Consider the following 12,488-nt stretch of genomic DNA (forward strand, 5'->3'; position numbering starts at 1 on the left):
CCGGTGGCCACACGCACAGGACCGGCTTTCCACTTGGTCCAGAGACAGATTAAACTGCCACGTCACCAATGAAGCATTCGGATCGCACTGTGCTGCTGTTGCTGGCAGAAATTTGATGAGCTCAGACGTGTCAGTGAAATAAGGCCGGGATTCGGAGCAGATTTCATTATTGTGCCCCAAATTAAACAACTGGCAGGGACACAGCAAATAGAGGCCCCACTGAGATTTGAACTCAGATCGCTGGATTCAGAGTCCAGAGTGCTAACCATTACACCATGGGACCAGCCTCACAGGGGGTTGCACATGAGACAGAGGGAAAGGAAAAGATGGAACGGGATTGAGAAATGGCTGCGATAGCTTCATCCTCAATCCTGATTCTGGCGTGGAGATAACAGGGGTGTAACACTGCTCCCTGCTCACTGACAGACACAACTGCACACACGGAAATGGATGCGAAACTGACGAGTTGTACAGAGTGTTGGTCAGGCCACAGCTGGAGTGTTGTGTGCAGTTCTGGTCACCTCACTACAGGAAGGATGTGATAGCGTTGGAGGGAGGACAGAGGAGGGTCACCAGGATGTTGTCTGGGATGAGAAATTGACCTGTCAGGAAAGAATAGATAACCTTGTTTCTAAGGAAGGGTCACTGGACACGAAACACGAACTCTGACTTCTCTTGACCAGAGCTGCTGAGCTTTTTCAGCAATTTCTGTTTTTGTTCCTGATGTACGGCTTTTGCAGTTCTGTCAGTTTTTAAAATCTATGCCCTCTCATTTTGTACTCCCCCAGCCCTTGGGAAGAGACCTTGGCTATTCACCCTGTCCATGCCTTTCATGATTTTCTCAACCTTGCTCAACCTCTCCCTATAACAAACCTTCCAATCCCAGTAATATCTCAGTCAATCTTTTCTGCTCTTTCTAAAGTTTAGTGACATCCTTCTAATGGAAGGGTGACCGGAATTGTGCACAGTATTCTAAAAATGCCCTCATCAATGCCCTGTACAGCCAGAATGTGAGATTCCAACTCCTTCACTCAATGTTCCGACCAATGAATGCAAACATACCAAATGCCTTCTTCACCATCCTGTCCACCTGAAACTCCACTTTCAAAGGAAATATACAACTACACCCTACTATACGCAGTCCTTTTGTTCAGCAACACTCCCCAGGGCCCTACCATTAACTGTGTAAGCCCCTGCCCTGGTTTGCCTTACCAAAATGTGGCACCTCACATTTATCTAAATTAATCTCAGTCTGCGCTTCCCCCGCCAAGTCCTCAGAGAATTTTGTTTCCAATTGGTTACCTATCCCTGGATCCCATGTGCTCTAACCTTACTAAACATCTACCATGTGGAACCTTGTGAACACTTTGCTGAGGTCCATATTGACAACGCTCACCGTTTGACCTTCACCCATTTTCTTTGTCACCTCTTCACAAAGCTCACTCGAGTTGGAGGAATACGATTTCCCTGCAGAAAGCAAAGTTGACTCTCCCCAATCAGTCCCAGCCTTTCCAAATGCAAATGAATCGTGTCACTCACAATCTCCTCCGACCACTTCCCTGCCATTGATGTAAGCCTGACTGGTCTCAGTGTTCCCTGTTTTTTCATTACAAAACTTCTTAAACGATGGCACAAGATGAGCCAACTTCCAATCTTGTAGCAACTTGTCTGTTGCTTTTGATGATATAAATATCTCAGCAGGGGGACCAGCAATCTCTTCCCTCGCATCCCACACAAAATTCTGGGAAACACCTGATCAGGTTCTGGAGATTTATCCACACCTCACAGCCCTTAAGCTCAATTCCACTGCCAATGAAAGGCAACACACCAAAGATCTTCTTTACAACCCTATCCACTTGGGTCGCAACTTTGAGGGATCTAAGAATGTGGATCCCAAGACCCCGCTGTTTCTCCACACTGCTGAGAATCCTGCCATTAACCCTGTGTTCTGCACTTAAATTCGACCTTCCAAACTTTTCTGTGTTGAATTCCATCTGCCACTTCTTTGCCTAGCTCTGCATCCTGTCAATGCTCCATTGCAACTGACAACAGCCCTCCACTCTGTCCACAATTCCACCAACCTTCGCGTCATCAGCAAATTTAGTAATCCATCCTTCCACTTCCTCATCCAAGTCATTTATATAGATCACAATCTGCTCCTATTTGCCAGCATTTTCCCCATGTCCCTCTAAACCCTTCCTGTTCATATCCCCATCCTGATGCCTTTTAAATGTTGTAATTGTACCAGCCTCCACCTCTTCCTCTGGCAGCTCATTCCATACACACACCACCCTCTGTGTGAAAAGGTTACCCCTTAGGTCCCTTTTAAATCTTTCTCTCTCACCTTTAAACTTTGGACACCCCTACCTCAGGGAAAAGACCTTGTCTATTTACCTTATCCATACCCCTCATGATTTTATAAACCTCTATAAGGTCCGCCCACCACCAACTACAACCGTCTGGTACTCCAGGAAAAGCAGCCCCAGCCTATTCACCCTCTCCCTGTAGCTCCAACCCTCCGATTCTGGCAACATCCTTGTGAGTCTTTTCAAAATCGTTTCAAGTTTCACAACATCCTTCCTAGAGCAGGGAGAACTGAATTGCACGCAGTAGAACAAAGAAAATTACAGGACAGGAACAGGCCCTTTGACCTTCCAGGCCTGCACCAACATGCTTCCTGTCACAACTAAAACCCCCTCCACTTCCGGGAACCATATCCCTCTATTCCCATCCCAGTAATAGATTTGAAACCATTCTATTCATGCATTTGAAAGTCGCAGTATTCCAAAAGAAGTCTAACCAATGTCCTGTACAGCCATAACATGATATCCCAACTCCAGTACTCAAAGCTTTGAACAATAAAGGCAAGCCAAGTTGGTGTTCTTTTCTGGAGACATTATGCTGGATTTGATACAACTGATTTGGCTTGGTGTGACATGTCAGAGGGCAGATAAAGGCAGAACATTGCTGTGGGATTAACAGTACCTCACATCCAAAACAGGATGGGTCAGCATTCTTTCCCTGAAAGGAATCAGATGGTTTTATTTCTCAGAAAACACTTGACAGCAGACTAGCATTTGATTGTCAAATCATTGCTTATTTTCAATTTTCACAATCAAAACACATTCGAACCCATCTGTTCAGAACATTACTGACAGCCGCTACAGTGCTATCTCGGGACATGACCAATAGGGAACCATCAACTTGTTAAGAGCACTGCTTCTTCACTCATAGATGTCTAAACCACAAGACTGTAAAATATAGAAGCAGAAGTAGGCCATTCAGCCCATCAAGTCCACTCTGCTATTCAGTGAGATTATGGCTAATCCGAGAATCCTCAGCTCTATTTTCCTGCCTTTTGCTCATTCCCCATTTCCTTACTGATTAAAAATTTGTCTTATCTCATTCTTGAACAAACTTAATGATCCAGCCTTTGCAGTATAGAGTTCGAGAAAAGGTTGCAAGAACTGGTGTTTTTCTCTTCAGAACGCCGAAGGATGAGAGGTGACTTGACAGAATGATCAGAGGTACAGATGGAGTGGACATCCAGAGAATTTTTCCTCAGGGTGGAGGTACTTATTATGAGGGGGCATCGTTTTACAGTGAGCGGAGGTAGATATAGGGGAGATGTTAGAGGTCGGTTCTTTACTCAGAGTGTGGTTGGGGCGTGGAATGCATTGCCAGAGCGGGTAGTGGAGTCGGCCCCATTAGGGGCAATTAAGCAACTATTAGAAAGGCGTATGGGTGATAATGTAAGGTAGTGGTGGAGGAGAGATAGACCTTAGGTTTAGTGTAAAAGTTAGGCACCGGAAAAGACAACGGCAGAAACAGCCCTGATGACCATGCAAAGTCCTCCTCACTAACATCTGGGGGTTAGTGCCAACATTGGGAGGGCTGTCTCACAGACTAGGCAAGCAACAGCCTGACATACTCACAGAATCATATCTTACAGACAATGCCCCAGACACCACCATCACCATCCCTAGATAAGTCCTGTCCCAACGGCAGAGGGGGTGGCGCAATGGTATCCAGTCAGGAGGGTGTTACTAGAGGAGTGCTCAACATTGACGCCGGACCACAAGAAGCCTCATGACTTCAGGTTAAACATGAGCAAGGAAACTTCCTGCTGATTACCTCAGTTGATGAATCGGTGCTCCTCCATGCTGAACAACACTTAGAGGAAACACTGAGGATACAAAAAGTACTCTGGGTGGGGGATTTCAATGTCCACCACCAAGAGTGGCTCAGCAGCAGTACGACTGATCGAGCTGGTTGGGCACTAAAGGAAAAAGCTGCTCGACTGGGTTTGCAGCAGGTGGTGAGAGAACCAGCAAAAACCAGCGAGTGAAAGACAGATCTGAGCAATCCCACAGCCAAAGGATTAGATCTAAGATCTGCAGTCCTGCCACATCCATTGTGAATGGTGGTGGTCAATTTAAGAACTCACCAGAGGAGGAGGCTCCACAAATATCCCCATCCTCAACGTTAGAAGAGACCAGCACATCAGGGCAAAAGATGAGGCTGAAGCATTTGCAGCAATCTTCAGCCAGAAGTGCTGAGTGGATGGCCCATCTTGATCTCCTTCAGTCGACCCCAGCATTACACACACCAGTCTTCAGCCAATTCGATTCACTCCACGTGATATCCGGAAACAGTTGGAGACACTGGGAACTTCAAAGGCTATGGGCCCTGGCAATATTCCAATAGCTAAGCTGTTCCAGTACAGTTACAACACTGGTATCTACCTGACAATATGGAAAATTACCCAGGTCTGTCCTGTACATAAAAAGCAGGATAAATCCAACCCGGTCAATTCCCACCCCATCAGCCTCCTCTCGATCATCAGTAAAGTGATGGAAGGTGTCAGTAACAGTGCTATCAAGCAGCACTTTCTCAGCAATAACCTGCTCAGTGACGCCCAGTTTGGGTTCCGCCAGGGCCACTCAGCTCCTGACCTCATTACAGCCTTGGTTCAAACATGGATAAAAGAGCTGGATTTCAGAGGTTGAGGACAGCATGACAGCCCTTGATATTAAGACTGCATTTGACAGAGTGTGGCATCAGAGCCCGAGCAAAACTGGAAACAATAGGTACCTGAGGGCAAACTCTCCAGTGTTTGGAGTTAAACCTGACACATAGAAAGATGGTCGTGGTTGTAGGAGGTTAATCATTTCAGCTCCAGGACATCTCTGCAGGAGTTCCTCAGGGTAGTGTCCTCGGCCCAACCACCTTCAGCTGTTCCGTCTACTTCCCTCCACGTTAAGGTCAGAAGTGGAAATGTTCACCGATGATTGCACAATGTTCAGCAGTATTCATGGATCCTCACACACTGAAGTAGCCCATGTTCACATGCAACACTATCTGGACAATATCCAGGTTTGGGATGACAAGTAGCAAGTCACATTCGCGCCACACAAATGCCAGGCTATGACCATCACCAATAAGAGACAGTCTAATCACCATCCCTGGACATTCAATGTTATTACCATCAGTGAATCCCTCACTATGAACATCCTAGGGATTACCATTCACCATAAACTCAACGGGACTCACCACATAAACACAGTGGCTATAAGATCAGGTCAAATGCTGGGAATAAAGCTTGAGTAATTACTCTCCTGACTCATCAAAGTCTGTCCATCTACAAGCCACAGTCAGGAGCGTGATGGAATACTCCCCACTTCCCTGGATGAGTGCAGCCCCAACAGCAGTCAAGAAGCTTGACACCATCCAGGACAAAGCAGCCGCTTAATTGGCATCACATCTGCAAACGTCCACTCCCTCCACCACCGACAAGCAGCAGTGAGTACTATCTACAAGATGCTCTGCAGAAATTCACCCAAGATCCTCAGACAGCACCTTCCAAACCCACCACCACTTCCATCCAGAAGGACAAGGGCAGCAGACATATGGGAACACCATCACCTCCAAGTTCCCCTCTGAGTCACTCACCATCCTGTCTTGGAAATATATTGCTGTTACTTCACTGTCTCTGGGTCAAAATCCTGGAACTCCCTCCCTAATGGTATTGTGGGTCAACCCACAGCAGTGGGTCAAGAAGGCAGCTCACCACCACCTTCCCAATGGGCAACTAGGGACGGGCAAGAAATGCTGGGCCCAGCTAGCAACACCCACTTCCTAAAAATGAATAGAAATAAAATACCTGGTATCGGCCATATGGACCTTCTCTTAACTGTCTCTCATGCCAAAATATCTTTCATTAGATTAGGGGCCCAAAACTATTCACAGTAATCCAGTTGTGACACAGTATCTCTTTATACTCCATTCCCTCGGGAATAAAGGCCAACATTCCATTTGCCTTCTGTATTACCAGCTGGAGGTGAATTGTAACTCTTTGTGATTCATGCATCAGGACTCCCGAATCCCTCTGTATTGTAGCTTTCTGCATCCTCCTTCCATTTAAATAAGATTTAGTTCATCTGTTCTCCCAGCCATTTTCCCACATAATATTCCATCTGCAATATTGAAAGAGATTGTGAAATCCATCTTTTACATCAGAGATGTTGATATTGCTCAAGCAATTGGGGAGAATATCTCGTTTCCTCCACTTTCCTCCCACGGCCCAAAGATGTGCAGGCTCGGTGGATTGGCCAAGCTAAATTGCCCATAGTGTCAGGGATGTGCAGGCTGTGTGTGTTAGCCAGGGCAAATGCAGCGTTACAGGGATGGAGTTGGCCTGTTTGGGATGCTCTTCAGATGGCCGGTGTGGACTTGATGTGCCAAATGGCCTGTGTCCACACTGCAGGGATTCTAACTTCTAGCATTCATAAATCTTGTACGCAGGTCCCCGATCCAATGACTTTTAGCTCAGGTTCAGTTCAGTACATCTTGCCTCTGGGTCAGAAGACATTTAATCTCACATAAGACATGAACACTTCAGTGCAGTGCTGATGGAGGCCTGCTCTCAACATCCATCATCTATGTTTTTCCATCACTGGCATTGCAAAGGATCCCACGATAAAATGTGAAGAATAACTGGTGAGATGTGTTGACCAACATTTTTGAATCAACTAACATCACTGAACAAAATGGCCACACTGTAACCTGACAACCACTTGCCTGTAAATTGGCCTTTGAGCTTCAAAAGTGAGAATAGCAACTACAATTCATGGAATCATAGAGTCATATAACACCATTCAGCCCATTGAATCTGTGCTAATCGACCTACATGAATCCCTCTAGCCCCACAGCTTTGAGTGTTATGACATCTCTAGGGCTCATCCACATACTTTTTAAAAGTTATGAAGTTTCCCACCTTAACTGTCCTCCCAGGCAGTACATTCCAGATTCCCACCATCCCTCTGGGTATTAATTATTTTCCTCAGATTCTCTCTGATCCTCCTTTCCTTGGCCTCAAAATTAAACCTCTCATTACAGACCATTTAACTGAGGGAAAAGCCACTTCCTATTGAGCCTGTCTGAACCAGGCTCCCCTCTCAAGCACCACTGCTCCAAGGAAAGCCACCCCAATCTGTTCAATCTTTCTTTGTAGCTGAACTGCTCCATCCCAGGCAGCGTCTCCTCTGCACCTCCTCCTGAGCAATCACATCCTTCCTGTAGTAAGGTGACCGCTGTGGCGTGAGAAAATGGGGGAGGTGATGGTCTCATGGTATTATCACTGGGCTGGTAAACCCCGAGGCCCAGATAATGTTCTAGGGACCTGGGTTTGAATCCTGCCCTGGCAGATGGTGGAACTTAAATTCAATAAAATATCTGGAATTAGGAATCTAATGCTGACTGTGAATCCATTGTCAATTGTCAGGAAAAACCCACCTGGTTCACTAATGTCCTTTATGGAAGGAACCTGCCATCCTTGCCTGGGCTGGCCTACATGTGACTCCAGACCCACAGTAATGTGGTTTACACGTAACCTCTGGACAATTAGGGATGATCGGTAAATGCTGCCTGGCCAGTGACTACCCTCATCCCATGAATGAATAAAGAAAAAAAATAGTTCTCGACAGTTCCAATGTAATCTACCCGCTCTTATAATCTATCCCTCAGCTGATAAAGACAAATGTCCCCTCCAAATCATTGTGGAGTTGCATCACAGATCAGCCGCGATATCGTTAAATGGCAGGACAGGCTTGAGAGGCCAAATGGCCTACAACTGCTTCTGTGGAAGATATTGTAATTAATCGGGGCCTATTTTCACAGTCTCAAGACTCCACACGTCTTTAGGGTCGAAACAAAATGATATCACGTGCTGCATGGTCTGTGAAAATTGGCCTGGAGTTGTGTGAGGCTGGAGTATGAGGCTGGTTTCTCGCTGATCATGCTCGCCAGCTGCACTAGCAACCCCACATGAACATTGTATGAGAAAGGAAGAAACTCTGAAAGCACCATTTGCAATTCACTAGTTTGCTCAGATGTGTTATCAGTTCAGGTGCTTGAAACAAGACGGCAACGAAGGAGAAAATTCTACTGTATGGGCACAAACGTTTTCCTTTCCAGGCAGACAGGAAGATTCATGGGCTTCAAGACTGACAGAGCCTTTTGGTCCAAGCTGGAAACCTGACCAAGCACAGCTGCTTCATTCTAGACCAGACTGAGCAGAAGCACAGGTCAAATGCAACAATGGCTGACTAGTCATCCTGAAAACATTGCCAAAAATGTATCAAAGACACATTGATGAACTTAGCACAGTGAAAGTAGGCAGTCAGAGTTTACTTGATGCATTGGCTAACCCAGGTGCACACTCCTTTCGCTCACTACCCCCATCCCATGTCATCAAGTTAAATACCATTTTTCCAGCTATTATCAGTTCTGAAGAAGGGTCATAGAACATAGAACTGTACAGGACAAGAATGGCCCCTTCAGCACATGATGCTGTGCTGAACATGAAGCCTAAATAACTGATCCCTTCTTCTTGCCCTTGTTCCATATTCCTCCATTCCCTGCATATTCACATGTTAATCTAAAATAACTCCCTCATATGCCCCTATATTGACTGTCTCTGCCACTTGGTAGAGCATTCCAGACTCCTCCCACTCTCTGTGCCCCTCACATCTCCTTTGAACTTTTCCCCTTTCACCTTAAATGCATGCCCCTCCTATTAGACATTTCAACTCTTGGAAAAAAGATTCTGAACATCAAACCTATCCAAGCATCACATAACTTTATCCACTTCTATCAAGCGTCCCCTCAGCTTCTGCTGCTCCAGAGAAAACAATTTGAGTTTCTCTAACCTCTCCTTATAGCTCTTATCCTCGAATCCATCCATTATCCTGGTAAACCTCTTCTGCACTCAAAAGTTCATGTTGTTTTCTTTCCACAGATGCTGCCAGGCCTGCTGAATTCGTCTGGCAATTTCTGTTTTTGTTTGATATTTCCAGCATCCACAGTTCTTTGTTTCATTTTATTGTCAAGAAACCGTAATCTTATCAGATTGTAGAGTTGTTCTTGCACTAGTGAGATGACTAGTGATACTTTCCCCTCAGGGCCACCACACCTCAGGTGCGGGGAAAGGTTGAAAATGAGGGTACTTTGTACTCAGCTCAGCTAATACAGGAATTGAACCCATGCTGTTGGTACCAAACTGATTCCCAACCCAACTGTCTGGCCAGCTGAGCTGAACTGACCCCTTATTTCAGCATGTGCTGAATGTGGTTACACCCTCAAAGTGACATTTTAGCTTGTTTGTAACCACCTTTCCTTCAGGGTGACAAAGTGAGATCTAAAATCATTTGTAAGTGGACTCAAAAGGGAAGAGTGAATCTTGTCTGGGACCCTGCATTCATTACCAACACTGGGAGATTGACTTTCAACTTCAGATTACTCGAACTGGAGCATACATTGTGGCATTGTTCTTGGCCCTTAGCATTCTCTTCGAACAATATAGAAATATCTTCAGCACATTAATACGTTAACTCAAAAGGCATGGAACCATCTACTCAAAATGTAATGTGCTGTGGGGAAAGATGTAATAACCTGTTAGGGTCGTCGTATCTTGGGAACAAATGCAATACATGAGGAAAAAAGTTATGAATTCAAACATTTTTTGATGAACTTAAGATCACTGACTGAAACCGAATGTGGGAATTGATCAAGTCAGGGCATCATGCTCCGATCAATAAATTGGCAACGCAGGCTTCCTTGTATGTCCATCAGCTTGATCAGATCATGAGCAACATTTACACTCAGGCCCAAAAAAAGATGATTTAAGCTGACTTGACATCTGATATCACAACTGAACTGTGCACCTTGTCAGTTCAGATATATTGATGAGATCGACAACACGGAAAAAGATTTTGAAATGGAGAGCCAATTGGGATTTACCTAATAATGTTCCCTTCGGAGCCTGTGATTAAAATCGGCCCCAGGCAACAGCAAGTTTCATTAGTTAGACATGATAAAGGCAGTGAACTGCAGTGTCATGAATGATCTGCCTCGGTTACTTTTAGTCTTTCATACTACTGACCCGAGGTTCGATCTATTACAGGGTTGAGACACAACTTTGTTTATTTCCCTTGGGATGATTTAAAATGTTTTGTGTAGTAAAGTGGAACTTGAAAAACAGCAGAGCGAGAAAAAGGTATTTCTGTTGTAATGTGCTATGAAGATGCTTGTTTTTCAGATTGCTTGGAGGTTTTAAGATTTCAAGGTGTGGAAAATGAGTTTGTTTCAGATTTTGATGAAATATCTTGAGTAGTTTCTTTAAAGTAGACATTGGAAGTTCTTAGACTTCAGAGTAACTTGACCACATGGTCCTGAACATCAGACTCTGTGCCATTCTCAGCTTTATGTTTTTTCCCTGAAGAATAGTCAATTTACCAAGTTTTTTTTATTTCAGAATTTTAATTCCAGTGGAGATGTTTTTCAGAGATCACAGGAGCTGCGGATGCTGGAGAATCTGAGATAACAAGTGTGGAGCTGGATGAACACAGCAGTCCAAGCAGCATCAGAGGAGCAGGAAGCCTGACATTTCTTGCCTCGCCCCTTCTTCAGAAATGAATGGTCCAGGCCCGGAGATGTTTCTCGATTATTTTTTCCCTGAGAGAGTGTATTTGTGTATTTTGAAGATATTTATGGGGACAATCATTTATAATACTGTATTACAGAGTACATATGCATTTTATTCAACTGATAACACATACTCCTGGAGGAGGTGGGCCTTAAGCCCTCCTTGGTTAGAGGTAGGAACACTTGCAGAATCCTCGACTGACCAAGATAACAAAGTGTGAAGCTGAATGAACACAGCAGACCAACCAGTATCTTAGGAACTCAAAAGCTGACATTTCGGACCTTGACCTTTCATCAGAGCCTCAACTGACCAATATTGCATTGATATATAGAATCATTACAGTGCAGAAAGAGGCCATTTGGCCCACAATGAACCTCATAGAACATAGGACCCAGAAAAGTACATCACAGCACAGGCCCTTCAGCCCACAATGTTGTGCTGTGGATTAGTCCTAATCCAAAAACAAAATAACCTAACCTACATTCCCCTCAATTCATTGCTCTCCAAGTGCATGTCCAGCAGTCGCTTAAATGTCGCTAATGGCTCTGCTTCCATAACTACCACTGGCAATGCATTCCATGCGCTCCGACTCTCTGGGTGAAGAACCTCCCTCTGACGTCTCCTCTATACCTTCCTCCTAACATCGAAAAACAATGTCCCCTCGTGGCAGTCAATCCTGCCCTGGGGAAAAATCTCTGGCTATCGACTCCTCCGTGCCTCTCATTACCTTGTACACCTTGATCAGGTCACCTCTCTTCCTCCTTCTCTCCAGAGAGAAAAGTCCGAGCTCAGTCAACCTGTCCTCATAAGACAAGCCCTCCAGCCCAGGCAGCATCCTGGTAAATAAAGTGTGAAGCTGGATGAACACAGCAGGCCAAGCAGCATCTCAGGAGCACAAAAGCTTAGTGCTCCTGAGATGCTGCTTGGCCTGCTGTGTTCATCCAGCTTCACACTTTATTATCCTGGATTCTCCAGCATCTGCAGTTCCCATTATCTCTGATAGCATCCTGGTAAACATCCTTTGCACCCACTCCAAAGCCTCCACATCTTTCCTGTAAATGCAAAGTCATGCATTTTGGAAGATCAAACTTAAATGCTGAATATAGGATTAAAAGCAGGATTCTCGGCAGTGTGGAGGAACAGCGGGATCTTGGTGTTCAAGTGCATAGCTCCCTCAAAGTTGCCACCCAAGTGGATAAGGTTCTTAAGAAAGCACACGGTGTTTTGGCTTTCATTAAAAGGCGGATCGAGTTCAAGAGCTGCGAGGTTTTGCTGCCGCTCCGCAAAACCCTGGTGAGACCACAGTTGGAGTATTGTGCCTCGATAAAGCTTCACAGGCCTCCAGCTCATGCTATAACCCTGCCTTTCCTGTGACTAATACACCTCACCAGCACATCTTTTGATACGCAATAGCAATCCAGCATGGCCAATCCACCCAAACGTGCACATCTCTGGACTGTGGGAACAAATCACCCAGCAGAAACCAACCATGAATAAAACATAC

The 12,488-nt window shown here is 45.2% G+C and overlaps 1 non-coding gene across 1 annotated transcript; it reads right to left on the reverse strand.

Moving 5' to 3' along the window:
• Positions 1 to 211: 211 nt before the first annotated feature.
• Positions 212 to 283, reverse strand: trnaq-cug (transfer RNA glutamine (anticodon CUG)). Its single transcript has one exon. It is a non-coding gene; the product is annotated as a tRNA-Gln (tRNA).
• Between the last annotated feature and the right edge of the window lie 12,205 nt (positions 284 to 12,488).

Source organism: Stegostoma tigrinum, chromosome 45 (genome assembly GCF_030684315.1).
Source record: "Stegostoma tigrinum isolate sSteTig4 chromosome 45, sSteTig4.hap1, whole genome shotgun sequence".
Taxonomy (NCBI): Eukaryota; Metazoa; Chordata; class Chondrichthyes; order Orectolobiformes; family Stegostomatidae; genus Stegostoma; species Stegostoma tigrinum.